General features: G+C 34.7%; 1 protein-coding gene, 1 long non-coding RNA gene and 1 other non-coding gene across 4 annotated transcripts in view; 1 reads left to right on the top strand and 2 right to left on the bottom strand.

Moving 5' to 3' along the window:
• LOC138707340 (mucin-21-like) overlaps positions 1-23987 on the bottom strand; it is a 98827-nt gene that overhangs the window by 16687 nt on the left and 58153 nt on the right. The gene's annotated exons all lie outside the window — the stretch shown is intronic.
• Positions 7564-13711, top strand: LOC138708013 (uncharacterized). 2 transcript variants are annotated; one of them, XR_011334529.1, is made up of 7 exons: positions 7564-7944; positions 8072-8231; positions 9195-9351; positions 9458-9709; positions 9972-10097; positions 10324-10531; positions 10736-13711. It is a non-coding gene; the product is annotated as an uncharacterized lncRNA (long non-coding RNA). The 2 variants fall into 2 exon arrangements; XR_011334528.1 differs by having other exon boundaries at positions 7566-8231.
• Positions 21932-22003, bottom strand: TRNAR-GCG (transfer RNA arginine (anticodon GCG)). The gene has a single exon. It is a non-coding gene; the product is annotated as a tRNA-Arg (tRNA).

Raw genomic sequence — 23987 nt, 5'->3', positions numbered from 1 at the left:
GTAGTAGTGTTGGCGACGGTATCTTTCATGGTTGCTGCGGCGACATTTGTGGAGGTGGAGATGTCGACGGAGGCATCTGTGGCACTGGAGCTTGTGGCGGTACCATCTGAGGCCGTGGCGATGACAGCAGCGTCCCCTATCGTGGTAATCAATCGAAACTTATGAAGCCTTATTTTACATGAAATCCTATGAAGCCTCATTTTACATTAACTCCTATATTAGGCTACAGTTTCGACTAATTGCAACAAAAAATAAACACGGCTCATATAGATCCACAGCTGGGGGGGGGGGGGGGAAATGGCCGCACTCGTGAACAGCGAATATTTTCTAATAGAAGTATTCCATATCTGCTTCTCGTAGACCAGCGGTAGGGTCTTGCTTAATGATTCTAAGGTTGTTGGTTCCGGCCTTTTTCAAGGTTTCATTTTATTTTTTAATCCTTCTTTAGCGATATAAATTATACTCAAATTATCATTTATATTCTGTTATCGTTCTTTATCGATATCAAGTTATTTATATTTTGTTATCGTTCTTTTAGCGATACAAATAATATTCAAGTTATAATTTTTTGTATTCTTTTATCGTTCTTTAGAGATATAAATAAATATTTCAAGCCATCATTTTTATTCTGTTATCGTTTTTTACGATATGAATAATATTCACGTTTTTATATTCTGTTATCGTTTTTTAGCGATATAAATAATATTCAATTTATCATTTATATTCTGTTTTCGTTGTTTAGCGTCATAAATAATATGGAAGATATTTACTTTCCGTTATTGTTCTTTCGCGATGTAAATAATCTGTATTTTATGTAAGTAATTATTAAAATAGGCCCTACCAATAACCATTTTTATTTGTAAAATAGGTTACTTTACTTAAATAATTAAATATATATTATATAATATCTCATATTTATTAAACAAACCGATATTTATCATTTATATTCTGTTATTGTTCTTTAGTGATACTGTATAAATAATATTCAAGTTATTTATATTGTTATCGTTCTTTAGCGACATAAATAATATTCAATTCATAATTGAGGAGCGTTTTTGCAAAAGTCGATAGATGCAGAAATTAATATTTTACAAAAATTACACTAAGTGACAGGATCTATCGAGTTTTGAAAAAATCCTGGACGGTTTGGTAGTCTCTACACACGGTATGAATCAAGTTTTGGTAAATCTGATTTCATAGATCGATTCCGGAGGTAGAAAACATACAATATCCATATGTAACTCACTTTCGAAAATTTCTGCATCTATCGACTTTTGCAAAAATGTTCCTCAATTTATATTCAGTTATCGTTTTTAGCGATATAAATAACATAAATTTAATATTAGGTTTGGAACAATACAGTTGCATAATACTGGTGTTAGTTTTTCTTTTTATATTATTACATTATACTATCTTGAACCACAATAAAATGAAAAGGAGTTACGAGGAATTGATCCTGGGACGTTGACATTTAATTCCGACGTTTTTCCGCCGAGTTACGAAGGCACAAGTGTGGAAACATTTGCGGAAAAATTGGCCCAATCTCCCGCCAAGATTTTCTGATGATTTGTAGAAGCTAGCCCAGGATGCGGGGGGGGGGGGCAAAGGCTAATTGGGATTTCCCGGTCTCTGGTCGGGTCAAACATCCTGATAGAACTAATATTTAACCCTTGCGGTGAATTTCGATGAAGTCCGGAGGGCCCAATTAGTCAAATCCACTCTTCTCATTTCCATGCTTGGGCCCCCTGGGATCTAATAAGATGCGAAAGAAACAGTGGTTTGCGGAAAGCAAAGGGAAGTTACAGCATTTATCCTTCCCAAGAAAAACTGCAAACATGAGCAAAGGAAGCTTTTAATAGAAAAAGGAGCACCTTCTGCGGACATCTGGATAAAGAACTAAGGAAGAGACTAGTGAAGTGCTTTGTGTGGAGTGTGGCATTGTATGGGGAAGAACCATGGACATTACGACGAAATGAAGAGAAACGAATAGAAGCATTTGAAATTTGGATGTGGAGAACGAAGCGTGTGAAGTGGACAGACAGAATAAGAAATGAAGTTGTGTTGGAAAAAATGGGTGAAGAATGGTGCTGAAACTGATTAGAAAGAGAAAAAGGAATTTGTTGGGTCTCTGGTTGAGAAGAATAGACGACATTAGGATATGTGGATCATATGCGCGGACTTAGAGGAAGGCAGAAAATAGAAAAGATTGGAAAATGCTGGGTTTGCAATGAAAGACCTGGCCATGGGCAGAACACTTATGTATGTTCAGAATGCCTGGAATGTCGTGTCTAAGAACAGTCGTTATTTGCAAAGACTAGTCGATTCCATGCCCACTTGACTGCAAGATGTGATCGAGATAAGGGGAAGATAGACTAAATATTGAATCGTGACTTTTCGTTTTGTTTTTTGAACGCTTAATTGTTTGAATGTTCTAAGGCAGACGCCAGTAAGTTTGTTTTGCTTATGCCACGAAAAATATTTTTGTTGAGAATAAAATCTTTTCTCTTTCCATTTGCAGCCACAATGTCGTAATGATAAAGCCATGGCATAATACATTAATAAACCTGATGTTAATTAGTAAAATAATCGTAGAAGAGAAAGGAGCAATTATGTATATTTTGTCTCTCTCTTAAAAACAAAACAAAAAGAACATAAAAAGTACGAGGTTGTTTTCCAACGCAGGACATCATGAATAAGAGGCAGGAACACTACCATTACGCAATCATTTAACACACAAAACACTTTAATTATAACTGTAGATATCAGGCAACGTGATCCAACAACATGTAACATCGCCTGTCTCCGAATTGTAGCGAAGATACCAGAAGGGAACTTTGCTTCAAGATTGCGGCCACTTTTTCTTTTGACAACTGTACATTCATTAGAAATAATAATAATAATAATAATAATAATAATAATAATAATAATAATAATAATAATTTTGTAACATATTTCAACCAATTAGTAGAAATCCTCAAATATCAGTGGGAGGAAAACTGAAATTATTAACGAAAAAGCATGTTAATTTGGCTTCATTCTTGCACCGAATTCTCTTGCCAACAATCCAGTAACAATAACCCACAATCACAAAATGAACAGAAATAAATGCGAGATCAATATTTTTAACACATGTACACAATAAAATATTTTTTTCCAGAATTGTACAGTAGTGGCAAAAAAAAACCGGACCGACCCTTGTAGCTGATTTCAGAGCCTTGTTCACTCCAGAGCGTGATAGACTGGTAACTAAGACTTTCGTGGTTCGAATCCTGCCTGGCAAGGAAACTTTTTTTGTTCCTTATTCAAATTCATTCCCAATACTTTTCGATTGCAGCGATATTTTACCAGAACATGCATTTTACCAGCTTATTTTCTAATGGCTTTCGAAATGGACTACATCAGCAGTCGAAAATACAATAATTTCAATAGATTACTCGCTATCTTGTGAATGCGGGCGTGGCAAGCGCAGTGGATAATTTCGGGCATTTTGATTATTCCGTCGGTCCGGTTTTTTTGCCACTACTCTACATATCACCTTATGCCATAACACTACAGTATAATTTGCAGTTACTGCAAGGAAATAATACACTGTCGAACTAAAACTACAATTTTTCAACTTTCATTTACACAGCCTGTTTTTGGGGTACTACCACTTGATGGGCCTACCTGATAGTAACATAGATAATGCATCACTTCAAAGCCCTGGTACATGTTAATATTCACAACAAATCTATTTTTTTTTCGAAATAATACGGAATAGTAGAATCTATTGTAATAGTAAATAAACTTTATTTTACCAATTTTCATAAGTGACTTTTCGAAATATAGGTTTCATGAGCAATTTAAGGTGGAATGTAAGTTACAAGTTCGAAGTTATACAGAGTGTTTCCGAGGTGGTGTTACAAACTTTCAGGGGTGATGGCGAAGGGTACATGTATCAATTTGAGATAAGGAACCATGGTCCGGAAATGACTGAGTCGAAAGTTACAATAAAAAATAGTTGTGTGAAAATGGAATTATAATTTGGCACCACGTGCCCTTCTTCCCTTAACCTTTGGAACGGTCGTGGAAAGATGGTATGGGCCGGATATCTCCTACTTGGATACTTGGCCCGGTACAATCTGTGAGCTTGTCTAATGTTCCCATTGGCTCATCCGTATTCGAAAATCAGGTCTGCATATTCAGCTCACGTGTACTCCTCCATTTTACTAGAACTGGTTAACTGGACACTGCAACTTGTACACATACACTGCTGTCAACAGACGTGCATATCAGGACCGACCATGTCCGTTACACATTACGCTATCTGCATTCATTTAGTGTAGTTTTCTGTCCCCATCTCTCAGACAGCGCACTGAATGGAATACTGTAAGTAGACAACGTAAACAACGTCAGATGAAAACAGTATGTGTAAGATGTACAGAATACACATAAATAAGGTGTACAGAGGAATAATATTATTTCATTTCCACAGAACTATTGTTGCTTCTAACTTTCGACTCGGTCATTTCCGGACCAGGGTTCCTTATCTCAAATTGATACATGTGCCCTTCGCCATCATCCCCGAAAGTTTGTAACACCACCTCGGAAACACCCTGTATAACTGTATAGACTGAAGTAACAATAGGATATACAGTATTAAAGTAAAAACCCCTTATTCCTTTTGTAATTATATGCATGGTTGATGAGAAAATTAGAACGAAATTCTGCGTAGTTTTTATACAGAGCATCGCCAGCTCAAATACGAATACACATATACAAACTCAGGTCTGAATAGCTGCATTCCATCCGATAGCCACAGCAGCATGGTTGTCAGACTTCCTAATGACAGGGAAAAATGATTAGACCTGAATTGACCAACGATCCAAGTACACAGAAGTAAACAATTCAGGAGAGAAAGAAAACTATATAGGCCAGGAGCACGTAGAAGAGCATTGAAATGAATATTTGTATGATTCAAGAATATGGCTTAAGGATCCGATTTGAGATATTCTATTTTTACAGGATGCCACCCTATGCAAAACACAACGTGTGTCAGGAAAAGGTCAAATTCGGTCAACATTTTCGACTTAGGAAACCTGTCAATTTACGTATTCAATTTAAATTCTTCTGATTTTCGTGTACGACCAGTTAATCCTGATACTGAAATAATTAGTGTATCATTTCTAACCACTACTAACTTAACTCTTAACACTCCCTGTCAATGCAAAATATTTTTTTTCGCAATCGATAACAAATATTATAATATTTTAATAGTAGTAATAATAATAATATTAATAATAATAAAAATAATAATAATATCCTGTGATTGAAGTTGTGACCTATTGTAGACATATTATCAGGCAGTACACCTCATTCACAGTATGTGTCAGACGAAGAACAATAATTCTTTGTATACATCTGATGTTTGATTATAGTGAATGTCACTAGTCTCGACGATGTACTGTATGCTATGGAGTGGAAAAGAACTGGCCACCATACCCCATTATCTCCTAGCCTATTTGCCTCATAAGTGGTGTCTTCTTGGTATCACATATTAGGTTCAGACTTGTTTTGGGAAGTTGATAAATCAATAATAATAATAATAATAATAATAATAATAATAATAATACAAGAAAAGTATATTTAGCACTTTATACACAGCAGAGTACGTCATTTTCTATTAACTACATGATTATTAGATAGGGCAGAATACTTTAAAAAGTAGAGATCTAAAAGCACTTTTCCTACACAATGGTACATAGATGGGAAAGATTTTGAGTTCGAAATAAATACCTGAGTTTAATTCCCTAAATCCTTCGACTCAAAGCTAAAAAAATAAACATAAACAATAATTTTGGCACGCGATTATAGCATGACGCTGCAAGCCGGAAGGTCCTGGGTTCGATTCCCAATGGGGACATAGATTTTCCATTGATCCAAATCTTCCGGTAGAATTTTGACTCTGTGGGTCTACTCATAATCTGACAAAATAGTACCAGGAGCATTTCCTTCGGGTTAAAGGCGGCGGACAAGTAGGATCGACACACTTACTGCTATTAAATGTCGATTGGAAAGATGAAAGCCTCAAACTCGCCAATTTCGGGGCTAATTTGGCTGTCATGTAGCTGGTTATATCTTTACATTTGTACACATACTATTCTTTTCTTACTCTTCTGCACAGAATTCTCGAGACACAAATCACATATTCTATAATCCATTATCATAATATGGACAGCAATTGGCGGGAAACCATTACATCCTAAAAATCTTCGCCCACAATTGTAGCTATTAATACACACGATAACATATAAGTCGCACACGTCACTGAACTTAAAATTCTCAAACTCTCAACACTGCGATGAAAAACAGAAAACTAAATTTTGGTCATTTATGAGTTACATAACACCTTCCAACAGACGACATAAACTTAATCAATGTTAAAACTGAATTTTTCCAAATAGCCTCACGAAAGTGCAATTTAATTTCTTACCGCATACGAGTTACTAAAGGCGAATAAATAAGCAGCTTCAAATGCAGGTGTACGATCGCCCAATTCATGAACTTCACCAGTTTCCAACGTTGATATTTCACTTAGAAAGACAACGGAAATTAAACCTGCCTCATGAATCATGTATTACATGTCGCAGATTAAATTCCCGTCGCCTGCCCCAGAAACATCTGCAACACTTGATTCCATCAATGTTTTCTGATTGATTAGTCTTCATTTCCCTTAAATTCTCTCTAAATTCTTCTTTTTCATTTGAAAAACCTGAAATTATGAAATAATCTTCACGTTGATTACACTTCGTTTTCTTGTCACCAGTCCAATACTTACTTTTAAACCATTACCATATTATGAAGAGAAAGATACAAGAAACCATTGCATACTAGGATAGTTTAGGAAGAGGTCAATAATTCATAGAATGCTACAAATCCTCCTCCAAGGGAGTAGCTATTATAAACCATGAAACTCTTAAGTCTGTCGTCTGAACTTGTAAATATCACAGACAATGCCTAGGAACTTGTTGAAATAAGAAATGTACATGTGTCGAAGGAGACTAAATTCTTTTGAAACAAGCCAATACTATTTTATAATCCACAAACCTAATATGAACAGGTATGAATGGGGAAAATCATTACATTCTGACACGGTTACACAATGGTTAAACAGCTAGGCAGCCTGAGACGAAATCTTAACACGAAAGATATATTATTAAAAGACAATGCAAGCCTTAAATCGTCTACATATGTCACATGAACGTCTAATCTCATTGAAGTAAGTAAGTTAGTTAGTTTAAAGTTGGTGCGTCAGTTACTAGTTGTGTCCTTATCAGCATCGGAATGGGACTGATTCTCTGGCACGACAGGAGCAAAGAAATAAGGTTATGAGATTTGGTACGTGGAACGTAACTAGTCTCTAAAAAACAGGAGGAGTAACATTAGTAGCAAGAGAACAAGCTAGATATAGAATAGAATTAGTGGGAATACAAGAGGTTAGGTTAGATGAGAATGGCATAGGTTAAACTAGGGTCTGTTGAACAGTCGGGCATGTTGGACACTCCGTAATTAGCGTGTTATAGGGAAGACCAGGTAACTTGATACCCTAAGGGTGAAACCTAACCATTTTTCCCCCATTACTACAAATGCTAGTGGATTATGGTGATTTTCTAGTTTGAAGGTTGAATTTTCTTTTGCCAACTTCGTTTCGAATTTCGATACTGACAAATACTATAAATGGTAGTGATTTTGTAACCGGTATGTTGGCAGCTGAGGCAAATATCGACAATATTTGCCGGTACTGGAGTTCCATGAAATTAAAATTGTACTAGATTTCTCAGCCGGTTACTGGAAGATAGTGAAATTCGAACTTATTAATAATTAATTAATATTAGTATTAATATTAATACATTATAGTTATGTTATGTGTTGCGTTGTGGTTATAATTCAAGAATAGTCAGATAAGTACGAATGAATATAATATACTTGGGCGTGATAATGCACGTGGGTAATGGATAGAAATATTATTTCAAATTTTAATGAATTTCTTTCGTGTTTAGATTTTTATTACTATGTCAAAAAAATGAAATAGTGTTGCAGTGACTCCTCCAAGGAAGAAAATGTGTGGCATTCAGAGTGCGCTTCAGAAATCTGTAGTTCACGTGTATAATGAGTTGAAGAAAGAAGGTAATGAAGAAGGAATTATGCTAACGGAGACAGCAATTACAACCAGAATAGGACAATTATTAGGAGTAAGTATTCTTAAGCATACATTTCAAAGTGGTATTCAGTTTTAGGAGTTTGCACTAATAATTTCATGATTGTGGTCAAACAAAACAAATTTTTAGGTTAGGCCTAATGTTTAATCAAGTCAGTGATTTTCATATTGCCAAACTAAATACATTTAAGATACTGTAATACTGCAGTAGGTGATAGCTTAAATACATTTACAAATTAGACGAACAAGTAATCAAACAGCACGAAAGTAAATTTCCAGTTTTCTCTTTTGGTATTAAATTAACCGTTCAGATCACAATTTACATGCCACATCGGCCGAAGAAAATACAAGTCATATTGTAATTATTAACTTGATATTGCAGCAAATATTACATGAATGTTGGCCTGTTATGGTGCTTAAAAATAATTCAGTTTTATATAATAACTATATAACATACTCTATAAAGCATAGGAACGTTGACTCTGGCTGAATAATTTATTCATGACTGGTCTAAGTAATATTAAATATGGTGTTTCTTCAGAAAAGCTACCCCACCCAAAGTACTTGTTAAGATATAACACTCGAGAGGATGAGGACGCACTACTGGGAAACTAACCATTTCTCTTCGTCCTGGACCTCTCGCATGTTATATTGGTAATTAGCAACAAGTTTGAGGGAGGGACTACAACAATGCATTAGAATATACAGGTAAGTGTCAAAGGATTTTTGTGCTGAAAGTATTTGTGGCTGTGCACTAAAACCACGTGTTCATCACTATGTAAATATCACAGAAATCAATTAAACAAAATAAAATTATGCCTTCTTTGGTGTAGCTTTTCTGGAGAATTACCTAAATATTAGCCTACTTAAACCTATCGTAGACCCAACCTAACATGTTGATCATTTTCTATTCATATAGCTGTAAATGTTGGTATTATGCATGAATTTTATGATATAACAATTTTTAGAAGTATTATGTTATTGTTTGTTATTACAGCTTGGCTTAACTACAGCCACGAAAGTGATCAATTCACACAAGGGGACCCCACTCGTGACACTAGGAAAACATAGACTACGTAAACATCCAGTGACTGATGCTGATGATTTTACGGAAGATGCAATTGCGAGATTTATTTATGACAAGTTACATAAAGGTAGGGAAGTTACAGGAATTATTGTGTTGATTTATGCAATGTAATTCTGATATTAGTCATAGGCCTATGTATAAAAATATGGCATAATTTTCATTTACTGTTACAGGGGAAGTACTAACAGCAGCAAAAGTTCTGGAACATATGAATGATGATTATGAAACATATTTATTTAGAGTATCCTTATCATCGGTGAAAAAAAATTTTGAAAGAGATGAAATTTCTATGGAGCAAAGGGGATCCTTATACACATGTATGAGAAAGTGATGTTATTCGTTTTTAAGAGAATATATAAGAAATGTGGAGCGTGAGAACCCTAAACCCGTAGTATTCTTGGATGAGACTTGGATTTTTATGAATGGTAAATTTCAATGTATTGTGAGACATTGAGTGATTGAATTTTTTACTAACAAATAGATTAACACTTATGTGGAATATGAAATTGCAATTAATATAGGCTACTAGTAATGAATTCAGGTGGGAACAACATGTTTTGCAATTAATAGTTTCATATTATAACTAGAGGTTAGTTATAAAATTCTTGAACGGTTTTCCTGTCTTTAAAATTTTTGTGTCTCTTAGAGTGTCAATGTGAATTGCTTTTCTCTCTCTGTTTTTTTAAGTATGATCACCCACTTATTCATGAAATAAACCAGGTGAAGTTTCCAGTGACATGAATGGTGTTATTCATAGACCAACAAATGAGGGTGGAAGATTAGATGCCGGAACGAAAGGTGGATTTATACTCGGTAAGTTATATTGATTTATATTTTACGTAAATTTGGCAAGAGTAATTTTTTAAATCAGGGTACAAAAATATAAAAATTGGTGACTAAATAAAAACGTGGGAAAGCCTTTCACCAAAGAGGATCTCATGTCATGTCATGTTATGTTATGTTATGTTTTATTTTCTTTATTTAAATGCTGTGAATTCATGTGACGTAATTATATGCCCAGGTATAATTTTTATTGCAGGTGCTGATTTAATTTTTTCATGCAATTGAAAGAAAAGTCAGGACTACCATAGTGCTATGAATAGCCCTGTAGTTGAGAAGTGGGTGCAAACACAGTTGTTGACCTGAGAACATTAGGGCAATGCGTTATTGTCATGGATAGTGCTGCATATCATAGCAGACTTGTGAAAAATCAGCCAACAACAAAATGGAGGAAAGAACAGCTACTGGTGATTGCAACTGAATATAATAGATTTGTTGTACTAAATGATAAGAGTTGTACTAAATGATAAGAGTTGATGGTGTGAAATCACCTTTTGATATTACATTGCAATATTAATTTCCATACTTTACAGTCATTATTATTATTATTATTATTATTATTATCTTTACTACTACTACTACTACTTATAGATGCTACTTTTTTCTTTCAGGTGAAATTGAATCTACATAAGAATCCTAAAACAACAGAGCCTTGCCAATTACTGTTCTGAAGCTGCCTTGTCTTATGTGTTGTGTCTATATACAATTAATTCTTTCAGTTTTTTTTCCCCTTTAATGTAATGAAGTTGTTGGTTGATTGATACCAAGTGTTCAGCAGTTGATGTCATTTGTTATCTTGCACTCCAATATTTAACCAGATGATTGAAAGCTGTGTAAAGTTAAACAGTCAAGACAATGATCCATATCTTCATTGAGATTTCAGAAATGGCATGGGGAGATTCTGAAATATCAGTTCTTTGTAAATATTTGAGACAATCATGGCCTGTGATAATATGAGTACTGCCACTGTAGATTTTCATAGAAGTTCAGTTATTAAATTAGGTGTATTATTTTTACTATGTATTGTACTATATTTTTGTTTCGCTTAATTGATGAATTATATATGCTGTAAATTGAATAGTAGACTGTAGGTCTATAGCTTAACTGATGAATTGTATGTGCTGTAAATTAAATAGTAGGCTGTATACCACAAGTGATGAATTGTTTATGCTTGTAATGTGAAGTAATTTGCATGATATTTATTATCAGTTTCTGTATATTTCAACTGATTGAATTGTTTATACTTTTAAATTGAATTAACTTGCTTGCTATGTATTATATTTTATAGCTTAACTGATGAATAATTGTTTAGGTTTGTCAATTTAATAATCTGAGTGCCATGTACTTCATATTTTTAGTGGAGCCACCAATGTAGCTTAGTCAGTAGACTCGTTGGCCTGCAAATTCAGAGCTGCACTCGAGGGTAGTTTGGATCCCCCATTTGGTCTGATTAGTTGGTTTCTTCTGAGGATTTTCCTCCATCGTGGAGCAGACGCCGGATGGCCTATTGCAATTTTTTCATTTGCTTTAGAATCATTCCGATTTTTGTTACCACATTGTCATGTTCTGATCTTGTTATTCTTTTAACAGTGTGGTAAGATGCAGGTATAGATAACCTTACAGTAATTTTGCTACCTTTCAGCTACCTCATTACCTCCCACTCCATAAAGTTCATGGATCCACGGAAGTACCAGTCGTCGATGTAATTCGACCATTTTGCTTAAAATATTAAAACACTGTAAAATATTGAGATTTCATGCTGTTACGTCCATTACTGCAGCAAGAACATCTGATTTTGAATCTGATAGTATGACAGCCTTCTCAGATTTATGAAGTCGATACTGGAGATTTTGTAAGCTTAAAAGTGTATCTAAATTTTCACTATCAAAATTAGTCAGTGTTTGAAGTTAGTTAGTTAGTTAGTTAGTTAGTTAGTTAGTTAGTTAGTTAGTGGCGTTTAAAAAGGGCGCGTCAGCTACTATGGCTATTTGCGCCCTTATCTAAAATCTTTCACTAAACACAAACACAATACAATAACCAGAATGTTTAAAAAGCTAAAAAGCGTTGTCACGGTTAAAATGGGGCAAACAAGTGTTTGAATATAATTCCCTGTAAAAGGGAATATACTGGTATTGTACTACAACACCACTACATCTATGGCTTGGTAAACAGGATCCATCTATAAAAAATACTGTATGTAGTCACTCACTGACCAGATCATTTATCGTTTCTAATGATTTTTAAAATGTCTGGAGAAGTATCACATTTCTTAACATCATCTGTTAAAGTTAACTTATATACTATTCATTTTGAAATAACTTGGGATTGTGTTTTATTAGTAAAGTTTCCCTTAATTGAGCAAGTTTGAGTTCTCCAAGTAGAGTCAAAAAGTCTGTTGGGATTTTGGCTCAGTTTATTAATATTTGTGGACTGTGATTTTTTGTTCTAGACAACCATATTATCTGCAAATGATGAGATTATCATAAGATCTATTTCTTTAGTTAGACCATCGACATTAATATTGGAAAATGTATTCCTGAAAACAACAATGTGGGAAGCCCAGATGAATCTGTCTCTATTTACATATTTGTGACAATGAATCAAATAATCAAGTCACTGACCCAGTGTAACACTTTATCATGGACACCCTAAGTTTGCAATTTCTTAAGTGATTTATATCTACAGAGCCATATGATCCTTGAAAATAAATTAAAATTGTTAAGTTGTTTTGTTTTCTGTTTAAAATATCTTTAATATCTTGACTAAAATTTAAAATCTGTCCATTTGTTGAATGCAATTCTCTAAAGTCAACCCAATAAAATGAAAGTTAGTTACTAGATTCCAGGAACCAATTCAATCTATGAAATCATCTCTTCCATAATTTTGGCTATCATACTAGTAAGTGGTATCTGTCGATAACTCGAAAAGATATTAGTTGAATAATTGCTTTTCAAAATTGATGTTATGATAGATTTTCTCCAGACAGATATTGTATTTTAGATGAGATTACAAGATAAAAAAGTAGTGAGTTTGCTTGTTTGCCAACATGTTTAAGAAAATCAGCATGAGTATTGTCTGGACTTGGAGATGTTTTGGGTCTTATGTTATTAAATTAATAGTAATATTCAGTTCTTGATTAAATATTGTTATATAAAGTAGATAGTAGATTTAATATTTCTTTCAGTTTTTCCTTAATAGTCTGACGTACACAGATAAAACTAACAACCACACCACCAACTAATCTAATAGAAATTAAAATATAATTAAATGTAGTAAAAGTAATTAAAATTATAAATACACGTAATAAACCATAACCCCCTAATTTCAACAATATACTATTTTATTCCCTTTCACAGCTTGTAGATAATTATTAATTATAGTTATTACTTATTAGCATAATATTTATTGAACTTATTGGCTATTTCACTTCGTTTGAAAGATGTTATTGTGTACAAAAAGCATTTTTTGATGATCGTTTCATGCTGTATGTTGTGTATAAATCTATGATTTCTGGCCATCTGTTCTGTGTAATCCATCTTTTGTATAGAATTAATAAAATATTCTTTTGGTAGTAATTATTTTATTAATTGAGTATTTAATTTTCACCAGCTCACATTTCTTGAATCATTTGCTTTTTCTTATTTAAATTTAGGACACAAGAGCCAAAAAGAGACTTCACAGTTATGTATCATACATTTTTTCAATGACAGACGTGGAGTTGCAGAAATAATAAGTGTAAGTGTAGCATTATTAAGCAATTTACAAACAAATGAAATCTTTAAAAAGGTATCTAGAAGTGAAATTACTTATGGCTTTTAAGGACCAAAATTATTTTTGTAAGTTGATTTATTATTATTTCAGTTTTAGCATAGTTGTATTATCCATTTCCTTACTAATTTCAAAAGATAATCAGAAGTTCATTCGAATTCCAACCAAAAGTCAATTGGTTATTAATTTATCTACCTTTAGGAAGTACAGTATATGTACGCTGGAATCTTTGAAGTGAAGTGACAATAATTTAATTGGTCTTGGAACAGATTTGATTCTTGAATATTATATACTATACTTTGTTGTATATTTACGTCTAGTAACCTATTAATGCTAATACTAATAATAATGTAAAGGAATAAAAGAATAGAACATAGCAATACATTTCTCATTATTATTGAAACTATTTAGAATAACCTTCCAACATTAAGGTAAAGTACGGTGAGTAAAGAAGTCATTCAGTACATAGGATCGTGATTTTACTACATGTGGTGATATCTGGTAACAGTTGGCAACACTGACAAGGCGGAAATATTTGCTGTTTGGGAACTGAACTTACGTGATCCTCACTATACCACGCCACTTGTGAGCACCACATTCAGCTAGAAGTCAATGACGGAAGTAGCCACGAGTGGGGCTACTTCCGTCATTGACTTCTAGCAAAATGTGGTGCCCACAAGTGGCGTGGTAACACGTTAAAGTACGAAGTGTCCAACATGCCCGACTGTCCAACAGACCCTAGTTTACCCTATCACAAGTAGGAGATTACTTGCTGTATTACGGGGAAGGAAACAATAATCACCAATTAGGAACAGGATTCGTTGTTCATAAAAGTATAAAATCAGCAGTAAAAAAGGTCGAATTTATCAGTGACAGGTTATATTTAATACATAAGGGTACATGGTATGATATCATAGGTAATAAATGTTCACGCCCCTAGGAAGAGAAAGAGGATGATATAAAGGATAGCTTCTATGAGGAATTGGAACATAATTTTGATCAGTTATCTAGATATCACATGAAAATTTTATTGGGGATTTCAACGCTAAAGTAGGACGGGAGGGTATTTTTAAACCAGCTATTAGAAAAAGAGAGCCTACATGTAACTAGTAATGACAATGGAGTTAGGTTAGTCAACTTCGTGACACAAAAAATTTAATTGTCAAAAGTACATTTCCCCATAAGGATAGGCCTCTACATAAATATACTCGGACTTCTTCAGATGGATTGACACACAACCAAATAGATCACATCTTGATAGCTAAACGGAGACATACTAGTATAGTAGACATTCGAACTTTCAGGGGGGCAGACTGTAATTCTGACCATTATTTGGTAATTGGAGAATTATGAGGAAGACTATCATAGCGAAGCGAGTAGAGCAACAAGTTAATATTAGTAAATTCAATATTCTGAAATTAAAGCACGAGGAAACTAAGCAACATTATCAGGTCGAAATTTCGAATAAGTTTGCCAATCTAGAAAGTTCCGACGAAGTTGAGAAAGAGTTAGATGTTAATAACGTGTGGTAAGATATCAGAGTTAGTATCAAAATTGTAGCTGAGCAGAGCATAGGCTATTATGAAGCTAAGAAAAAGAAACCGTGGTTGGATGAAAACTGTTGCATTGTAGTAGAAAGAAGGAAACAGGCAAAATTGAAATTCTTGCAGGATCCAGTTGAGGAGAATAGAGATAATTATTTCAATGAAAGCCGGGAAGCAAGTCGTACACTTAGGTATAAAAAGAGAGGTTACTTGAAGGAAAAACTGAATGAGGTGGAAGCAAATAGAATAAAAACATTCGAGATTTATATAAGGGTATATGGGATTTAAGAACGGATATCAGGCAAGGGTAAAGTGATCAAGGATGAGAATGGTGACTTGCTTGCAGACTTTCCATCAATCCTAAACAGATGGAAAAACTATTTTGCGCAACTACTAAATGTACATAGGCCAAATTGAAATGACCAAGACGAAATTGAAATACAAACTGATGAGCCATTTATACCGGAACCCACACTTTCTGAATTCGAAATTGCGATAGAAAATCCGAAAAAATACAAGTCTCTAGGTATCGATCAAATTCCAGCAGAATTAATACAAGAGGGTGCAAGCGCTTTATCTAGCGAAATTTATAAAAATGATCTTGCTATTTGCGAAAAGGAATTTGTACCAGAACAATGGAAGGAGACCATAACACTGAAAAAAAAAAAACATTTTCGGTGGATATCTTGGTACCCAACAGGCGTTCGAAGACAACTGAAACATGCCGATTCCAAATATGCAAACCATTTGTCTCTATTACCCACCGTTCTTGAGATATACGACATCAACCAATATGTATGACAACTCACGGACAGGAGTTTCAGTAGAGCATTTATTGCTATATGGAGTACTAATGAGCATGACTTTAGCTAGGAAAATGGTGCAATTGCGCCACATGACACATAATTATAGTAATATTATTTCAGTACCATCCTGTAAGTCTTGGAAGTGGCTGTCTGCAATGGTTTTCCTCATTAGTGGACCTATGAACACACCTTCTTTCACTTTCGCGTAACTCAACTCTGGAAACTTGTTACACAGGTACCAAAAAGCATCTGAGTCGGTGTCTAGTGCCTTCACGAAATTCTTCATGAGCCCCAGCTGTATATGAAACGGTGACATGATAACTTTGTCATGCTCAACCCACGGCACACGAAGGCTGCGTTCTATTTCTGAACGGCCAATTCTTCTTTATATGATGGTTCTTTCTATCTCTGATATCCCACTCGCAGATGAAGCACCAGTACTTGGTGTACTCTGTCTGCATTTCCATGGGAATAGTGATAACGTTTAAATCACCACAGATACGCCAATTGCACTCGCGATAACATATTTTTTCAAGAAATAGCGACATGGTTTTGTACGTATCTTTCAGGTGCGTAGAATATGCAACCTGTACTGACGCATATCTGTTTCTATTGTGTAATAATATTATTTACTACCTTCAAACTTGTCTTAGGTGAGTCTATGAACAGTCGCTATGCTTCAATGCTGTGTTCCACACCGAAGCTGGACATAAGATCTTAATGTCCATGCATTATCAAACAGTATCACTTATTGCAAAGAACGTCACAAGTTCTTTATGTCTGTGCCGAAACTGTGAAGTCGTTGTAACCGGTGCAAGGAAATTAAATTGTTTAAGACGTGAACCGAGCAGTTCAGCTTGGCCTTTAGTTTATGCCAGGTCGCGTACTAACCGCAAAGTAGAGCACTATTCATTAAATGAATATCTTCTCCAGGTTGGTGGTAGGCAGAGTCTGGGTCGTTGGTAGGAGATGAAAGAGTACTTTCTTCTTGCGTTTCTTCATTAACTGTGTATTCTGCAGGTGCTGTTGGTATTGGACAAGTGACGGGGTCATGTGAAAATTGTTTAGAAACTAAAGGAACATCTGGATACTTTACAGATACACTAGTTTTGTAGGAGAATTCGGTACCGTTTGACAAAAAGAAATAACAGTCCGTGGTGTGGTTGTTTGACTTACGCCAATCACAGGAACTCCAAATGTCAGATGGTTGTTGTTCTTCGCCTTCCTTATGCAACCGCACATGTCAGATGGTTGTTGTTCTCCGCCTTCCTTATGCAACCGCACAAGTTGCATGCATAGATCAAACAGATGAACTTGGTGCCACACGACTTATCACTATCCACTTTCGAATCAAAAGTATAGTTCATATTATTATTATGTTTGCTTAAGAAACGGTGTAAAATTTTCCGATGGAATTTGTCTGTTACATAGCCGCACACGTATCAAAACAAATCTGGTGAAATTCTACATCATCTGGAAAAACGACAAAAAAAATTCGACGAAGCGTGTTCCACGTAAAAATAAAATTTCGTCGATAATTTCAAAACCTGACGTGATAGCGCAAAATGGTTTTCAGATTTGAAATCGGCATGAAAAACTACATTAGAAATAGTAAACGTCATGTCAGATATCTACCACTTGTTTATCAGCGTAATTGTACCTATTTTTAAGAAGGGGGGACAAGACTAGTTGTGGTAACTTTCGAGGAATATTACTTTAGCTGACGTCGTACAAAATTTTGTCCAAAATACTTTTGAGAAGATATGAAGATGAAATTATTGGGGATCATCAGTGCGGTTTTAAGCGTAATAGATCGACTATTAATCAATTTTTTTGTATTCGACGAATATTGGAGAAAATGCGAGTATAAGGGTACAGTACATCAGTTATTCATAGACTTAAAAAGGCGTATGACTCGGTTAAGAGAGAAGTTTTATATAACATTCTTATTGAATTTGGTATTCCCAAGAAACTAGTTCGATTAATTAAAATGTGTCTCAGTGAAACTTACAGCAGAGTTCGTATTGGCCAGTTTCTATCTGATGCTTTTCCAATTCACAGCGGTCTAAAGCAAGGAGATGCACTATCACCTTTCATTTTTAACTTGGCTCTAGAATATGCCATCAGGAATGTTCAGGATAACAGACAGGGGTTGGAATTTAACGGGTTACATCAGTTTCTTGTCTGTGCGGATGACGTGAATATGTTCGGAGAAACCCACAAATGATTAGGGAAAACACGGAAATTTTACTTGAAGCATGTAAAGCTATAGGTTTGGAAGTAAATCCCGAAACGAAAAAGTATATGATTATGTCTCGTGGCCAGAATATTGTACGAAATGAAAACATAAAAATTGAAGATTTATCCTTCGAAGAGGTGGAAAAATTCAAATATCTTGCAGCTACAGTAACAAATATAGATGATACTCGGGAGGAAATTAAACGCAGAATAAATATAGGAAATGCCTTTTATTATTCGGTGCAGAAGCTTTTGTTATCTAGTCTGCTGTAAAAAAAATCTGAAAGTTAGAATTTATAAAACAGTTATATTACCGATTGTTCTATATGGTTGTGAAACTTGGACTCTCACTTTGAGAGAGGAACAGAGATTAAGGCTGTTCGAGAATAAGGTTCTTAGGAAAATATTTGGAGCTAAGAGGGATGAAGTTACAGGAGAATGGAGAAAGTTACATAACGCAGAACTGCACACATTGTATTCTTCACCTGACATAATTAGGTACATCAAATCGCGACGTTTGAGATGGGCAGGACATGTGACACGTATGCGCGAATCCAGAAATGCATATAGAGTGTTAGTTGGCAGACCGGAGGGGAAAAGACCTTTGGGGAGGCCGAGACGCAAGTGGGAGGATAATATTAAAACGCACTTGAGGGAGATGTGATATAATCATAGACACTGGATTAATCTTGCACAGAATAGGGACCGATGGCGGGCTTATGTGAGAGAGGCAATGAACCTGCGGGTTCCTTAAAAGCCCTTTGTAAGTAAGTGAGTAAATAATTTGCGCCCTTATCTAAAATTCTTCACAAAACAAAGACACAAACAATTCAACAAACAGAATGCTTAAAAAGAAGTAAAAAACGTCACGATGATAACGATGTACACAAAAATGTATTTGAACGTGTATTGGGCTTAATAAATGAGAGAAATAGAGATAAAAATCACACCTAGAAGTAGAGAAGTGTACTGACATTGTGAATTTTACCTACGCAACACTTTCCAAAGGACATAATAATAATAATAATAATAATAATAATAATAATAATAATCATCATCATCATCATCATCATCATCCAAACAATTATAAGCCCCAAGGCCTCTTACGGTCTCAGTGAGTCATCCTCGGTCCACTTTTTTTTTTTGATCCACCCAAAAATCTCGTATTGAAACATGGCTTTCGGAAGAATATTACCATTCACTCGTTGGACATGGTTTCTCCACTGCACATGGTACATGTTTATAAAGTATGAGTCTGGAAATAATAGGTGTTCTTGCATGATATCCTCATTTCTTTTGCAGTCCAAGCAACTATATCCTAGTGTACCGAATAATGTTAATTTATATTGTACCTGATTCCTCCCACAATGCTAAAAGATGTGAATTTACCTACCTTATTCCACACGAGCTATGTAAAGTGCATAACTAGTCAGATTCATATGAAGAGATATGGACTTAAATAGCATTTAATTCACAAGGAAATTTGCAGTATCGTATACAAAGTTGACATTTCATCAAAAAAGAAGAGGAATATTAAATGCGCCACACTAACAATACATTCTGTATGCCTACTGCATTGTCCATAAATTCTCGTTGCCTGCCTGAGCAAGCTGTGATTTTTTTGATGATGATGCCTCATAATAATAATTTTGTCACATACTCCTTCCAATTAGTAGAAATCCTCAATACGTGGGAGAAAACCTGATATGATTAAAGAAAAAATACGGTAATTAGGTTTTATTTTCGCAACAAATTCTCTTCCCAACAATCTAATAATATTCTATAACCCACAATCACAAAATCAACTGAAAGAAATGCGAAATCAATGTTTACCCCCACAATCACAAAATCAACTGAAAGAAAAGCAGCTTCTGCCATAACACCACAGTATAATTTGCAATTACTGCGTGAAAATACTGTAATTTGTATACATGGCACAAATAACAATACAGTTTCTCAACTTACATTTACACAGCTTGTTTTTAGCGTACTACCAGTTGTTAGGCCTACCTGATAATAACATCCTCAATAGAAATCCTCAATACGTGGGAGAAAACCTGATATGATTAAAGAAAAAATACGGTAATTAGGTTTTATTTTCGCAACAAATTCTCTTCCCAACAATCTAATAATATTCTATAACCCACAATCACAAAATCAACTGAAAGAAATGCGAAATCAATGTTTACCCCCACAATCACAAAATCAACTGAAAGAAAAGCAGCTTCTGCCATAACACCACAGTATAATTTGCAATTACTGCGTGAAAATACTGTAATTTGTATACATGGCACAAATAACAATACAGTTTCTCAACTTACATTTACACAGCTTGTTTTTAGCGTACTACCAGTTGTTAGGCCTACCTGATAATAACATAAATAATGCATCACTTCAAAGCACTGGTACATGTTAATATTCGCAGAAAATTTGAATTTATTTTTTTGAAATAATACGGAATACTAGACTCAATTGTAACAGTAAACACAGTAAACTGCATTTTACCAATATTCATAAGCGACTTACCGAAATTTAGGTTTCATGAGCTATTTAAGACGGAATGTATGTTAGCCTACAGTTTGGATGTTATATGACTGTGCAGATTGAAGGAATAATAGAGTACATAAAAGTGAAAACCAACGATGTGTTTTGTAATTAGGAGCCTGGTTAACGAGAAAATTAGGATGAAATTCTGCTTAAATTTTAAACAGAGCTTCGCCGGCTCACATACGAATACACATACCAACTCAAGTCTGAATAGCTGCATTCCGTTCGATAGTCACAGCAGCAAGGTTGCCGGGCTTCTTACTGGCACGAAATAATGATGACACCTGAATTGACCAAAGTCCCAAGTACACTGAAGTACATATTTCTGGAGAGAAAGAAAACTATATAGGTCAGCAGTACGACAAGAGCATTGAAATAAACATTTCTATGATTCAAGAACAAGATTTAGAGTCAGATTTGAGATTTATATTTTTACAGGATTTCAGCATATGCAAAATATAACGTGTATCGGATGAAAATTCAAATTCGGTGCAATTTTAGACTTGGGATATCTATCAATTTAGGTACTCAAATTAAACCCTTTGATTCTGGTGTGCGACCAATTATTCCTGATAATAAAATAATTAATGTATAATTTATAACCACTACTAACTTACACCCTAACTTTACCTGTAAATGCAATTCTTTTTCCCGGATTCGAAAAGAGATAACGGAAATCTTCATAATAACAATAGTAATAGCAGCAGTAGTAGTATTATTATTTTTTTTTATTTTAGTAGGTCATTTTACGACGCTTTATCAACATCTAAGGTTATTTAGCGTCTGAATGAGATGAGGGTGATAATGCCGGTGAAATGAGTCCGGAGTCCAACACCGAAAGTTACCCAGCATTTGCTCATATTGGGTTGAGGAAAACCCCGGAAAAAACCTCAACCAGGTAACTTGCCCCTACCGGGAATCGAACCCGGGCCACCTGGTTCGCAGCCAGACGCGCTGACCGTTACTCCACAGGTGTGAACAGTATTATTAATAATAATAATAATAATAATAATAATAATAATAATAATATCCTCTGACTGAAGTTCGGGCTGATAGTACATATATTATCAGGCAATACACCTCACTTGACAATGTGTGTCAGATGAAGAAATATTATTTATATACATCTGATGTTTTTGATTAGTGTACGTAATTAAATTAGTCTCGGCGATGTTTGCTGTGGAGGGAAAAGAACTGGCCACCTTACCACAGTATCATCTGTCCTAGATTCCTCATAAGTGGTGCCTTCTTGGTGTCACTTGTTAGGTTCAGACATGTCTTGCGACAGTTGACTGAACAACAACAACAACAACAATAATAATAATAATAATAATAATAATAATAATAATAATAATAAGGCCAGAAATCTATATTTACCACTTTACACAAAGTAGATTAGGTCATTTTTCATAAACTACATGAATATTAAATGGAGTAGAATACTTTGGAATGTAGGGATCTAGAAGGATATTTCCTACGCAGTGGTGTCACAGATGGGAAAATTTATTTTCATGTTTGGGTTCGAAATAAATACCTCAGGTTGATGTTCGTAGATCCTTCGATTAACTGCAAAAGAAATATTAAACAAACAACAATGATGACGCAGATTAAGGTGTAAGGAAGTTCGTGAGTTCGATTTCCGATGAGGTAATAGATTTTACATTCAATATATCCCGTCGCAATATCTCCCAGGTGTCTACTCAAATTCCGACTGAAATTAGTACTACGAACATGTTCTTTGGAATAAAGCTGTTGGGCACAGAGGATTAACAAACCTACTGCTATTAAATGACGGTTGTCTGTAAATATGGAAGCTTCAATCCCTTGCCAACTTCTGGGCCAATTTGACCTGTCATGTGGTTGGCTTCATCTTTACATTTATACACATATTATTCTTTGCTTACTCCTCTGCACAGAATTCTCTTGGCACCAATCCCATACTCGAAAATCAATTATCATATTTTCAACAATAAGAGGCGGGAACCATTGCATCCTAGAAAGTCTTCGTCCACAATTGTAACTATTAAAACACACGATAACGTATAAATCGCAAGCATGTCATCTAAACTTACAACTCTCAAACAGCCAACACTGCGATGAAGAGCAGAAAACTAAATTTGGGTCACTTATTAGCTACATAACACCTTCCGACAGACGATCACGTTAATTAATATTAAAATTGACTTTTTGCAAGTACTGCAATTTAATTCCTTACCGCATACCAAGTAATAAATTTAGATTACTAAGGAATTTAAAATGCAGCTGTACGATCGTGCATTGGATATTCTTCACCAGTAAATTTTCTGTTGCCATCTTTGATATTTCACTTGGAAAGACGACGGAAATTAACACTGCCACATGAATCATTTATTACATGTCGCAGATTTAATTCCCGTTGCCTGCCCGAGAAACATATGCAAAACTTGTTTTCCTCCATGTTTTATGATTATTGATAAGCATTATTTGTATAAATCTGATTTTTTTACTAGTGTAAGTAATTAAATTAGTGACGGGGATGTATGCTGTAGAAGCGAACAGAATTGGCCACCCTACCGCTTTATCTTCTGTCCTAGAACCCTCATAAGTGGTGCCTTCTTGGTATGACTTGCTAGATTCAGACATGTTTTGCGACAGTTGATTAATAATAATAATAATAATAATAATAATAATAATAATAATAATAATAATAATAATAACAATATTAATAATACAAGAATTCCATATTTACCAATTTACACAGTGTAGTGAAGGTCATATTTCATAAACTACATGCTTATTAAATGGAGTACAATAATTTGAAAGTTAAGGATCTAAAAGCAGTGGTGCATAGATGAGAAAATTGTTTTTCTTATTTGGGTTAGAATTAATACCTCAGTTTAATCTTCGTACATCCTTCGACTGACTACAAAAGAAATATTAAATGAACAACATTTGTGACGCACGATTAAGGCGTGACTTTG

Source organism: Periplaneta americana, chromosome 10, assembly GCF_040183065.1.
Source record: "Periplaneta americana isolate PAMFEO1 chromosome 10, P.americana_PAMFEO1_priV1, whole genome shotgun sequence".
NCBI classification, from domain to species: Eukaryota; Metazoa; Arthropoda; class Insecta; order Blattodea; family Blattidae; genus Periplaneta; species Periplaneta americana.
This window is presented reverse-complemented; position numbering and strand designations above follow the sequence as displayed.